Consider the following 2,765-nt stretch of genomic DNA (forward strand, 5'->3'; position numbering starts at 1 on the left):
AAGACTTGAAGTGATGTTGAAAGAGTAAGGCTATCGGGTAAGAAGAGCTTTGATGTGGTTCTAGGATGAGAACAAGCATTGTTAGACATAGTCTCATTCTTTTCCAAATTAACAAATGGATCAGGAGCCTGTTCTGTAAGGATTCTGGACTGCCTTATTCTCTGCAACCGTAATTGAGCAAGTTGAGTATACTACATAACCTCCTGATTTTGAGCCTGCATCCGCCATGTCAATTGCTGCAAGAAGTAATTGCTTTTGCGGAAAAGCACATTTTGGCACCAAATCCAAAGCATACACCAGTTCCATAGAAACTTCAGTGGAGCCATTAGATTTAAATCACACCACTCCTGAAGGAAGCCGCAACACAAGTTGCCCTCCTACAACACTTTGAACATATTAGTAGCAAAAGTCTGCCAAAATAAAAGTCTGAACAATCTCTAACAAAGTACCATGAACGGCCACAAGCCATGGCCCAATGCAAAACAAGTAGCCACGGCTATCCAAAACCTAGAGTACCCAATGTGCACAGCTGAAAAACCTTGCAATACCCAATGCAAACACATAATGGGCTGTGAATGGTTCAACTATCTTTGTATTTTGCATCACGCGAAGCTGGGGTAAAACTGCAACAGCTTCAAAGTAAACACAAAAGGCCCAAAGTATCCTGTTTACAATATTATGGGATGTTGATGGATGGATAAAAAGGGCAAGTACTGCACATGGAATCACCACATAATATAACGGAAAATTATCCAGATCTTCATCATGTGTTGCCTTCAACTTGAAACGTAACCTGTAAATCACCCACAAAGTGGTGACTAATGTTGCACAATCAAGCACTGTGTGTATATCATATTCTATAAAAAAACTGCAGTACACCCTCACTGCTAAGAATATAACAGTAAGCTCCTGAGATTTAAGTGATAAGCCTGCACAGTTCCGTTCCTTGAAGAGCTTGTAGATCAAGACAGAGATGCCCACAGCATGTGTTGCTTCGGCAGCAATGAAGAGATTATCATGGTTGTGAACCATGAATCTGAGAGCGACAAGAGCTGTGATGTCACTTACTTCCTCTAGAAACGCCTTTTGAATCCATTTCTCACAATGAATGTGCCAAGCTCATTATCTAGTGTCCATATGCTGAAGCCTTCTCTCGTATGTTTAATTTCGGTTGTGTCCCAAATGCTGTTATCAGGAAACTGACCTCCACTTACCAAATCACTACGAACACATCATAATAAAGTAGTTTCCTCAGGTTTCATTGTACTCTTACTTGCAATACAACCTAGCGAAACATATCCTGGAATTGCAATATCACCGACATAAAAGCATCCAGGTGGAAGAATAGGACGCCAAATAGAGACCTTTCTCTTTGCACTGTTTCCTCTGTTCCACCACACTAACTCAAACTCTGCTACATTTTGATATCTCTGACTAGATAATATGAGTTCCGGGCTTTCCTCAACGGAATCACACTGATCCTTACAAACCTCACGCCAATCAACATTATATTCAACATCCTGTACCCTAGCTTTAAGATATACGAGCTGTTCGTTGAACTGAAGATTCTCCATTTCTGGCTTTCTTAAAACCTTGAGGGCATGAACATAGGCCTTGTAATAGGTGCTTGTAGATTCGAATATGCAATACTCCACTCCAATATGCAATACTCCGCTCCATTCTGGAGCTCAATTATCTCATGCCCATCCACTGGAAATACAGAGCAAGGATTTGTTCATCAAAAGTTTTGAATTCTCCCAATCGACTTGGACACCACTTTCGACATCAAAGGAAACACCATAATCCACACCATCGCGACCTGCTCTCATGCCAACATATCTAACGAAACTGTAACTTGAATATCACATAACCTTCTCTGCTTTTGCAGCCCAAATGACATAATATCCAACTCCACCTGTCGCAGCCCAATCTCTGCACCACCAAGGTGTGAGCATGAACTCACAGCTACATGAACTTTGAGGCTTCGAGATTCTATGTCTTCTTTTGAAACTTGCAATCTGAGCTTACGACGACACCTAATGACCTGATGATAAGGATAAGCGGTCGAATTGACAGGCAAAGGGTATAAGCTGATCACTGATAATGGATTTTGATGGATATGACAGCTGTGTAAGATTGGCTATGGATTAGGACAAATCCCCGATTTTGTAGCGCAGTGAGTACAAAATATGAATTATGCGCTACGAAATTAATTAAAACATGTTGCGCTGCGAAACTGATAAAAGGATTTATGTGCTGCGAAACCACTTTAAAATGATTACAGGCCCTACGAAATCACCTAAAGAGCTTTGTGGGACACAGTAACCTTTGAACAAAACTGACACATGGTTATGTGACCGGTAATGAATGAGAATGCATAGTTGATTCAAGACTCCTAAGACTCGGACTCTAAGGCAAACAAAAATCAAAATTAGACTAGCACTGACCTTTTTTACCATCAAGCTAATGTGAGTGGTTTTGAAATCAGAATTCTTAAGTGATAACATCAATATCAAAATTCCAGCCTCCGGATCTCATGGATGAGAGATCCATATATAGATGTTTGGAGAGGGGATGAGTCAGCTTGTGATCTGACTAGTGTCCTCTCTCTCTGTCAGTTCTTGCTTCCACTTGGAGACTAAGAGCCTCTTACTCATCACTTAGTCGAACTCAGCAAGGCAAGTGTCATGGAGGAAGATTCTGGAAGCTTCCATAGTCTTTACACCTCGCGGAATGGCACTGCCATTTGTCATTTCCTGTTCAGC

General features: G+C 41.2%; 1 pseudogene; it reads right to left on the minus strand.

Annotated features, from left to right (window-relative positions):
- Nucleotides 1-336: 336 nt before the first annotated feature.
- LOC149161072 (uncharacterized) lies at nt 337-1,574 on the minus strand (annotated as a pseudogene).
- Between the last annotated feature and the right edge of the window lie 1,191 nt (nt 1,575-2,765).

This window comes from Pinus tabuliformis, chromosome 5_2, assembly GCF_031772625.1.
Source record: "Pinus tabuliformis cultivar Carrire ecotype Pingquan chromosome 5_2, CPIR1, whole genome shotgun sequence".
Taxonomy (NCBI): Eukaryota; Viridiplantae; Streptophyta; class Pinopsida; order Pinales; family Pinaceae; genus Pinus; species Pinus tabuliformis.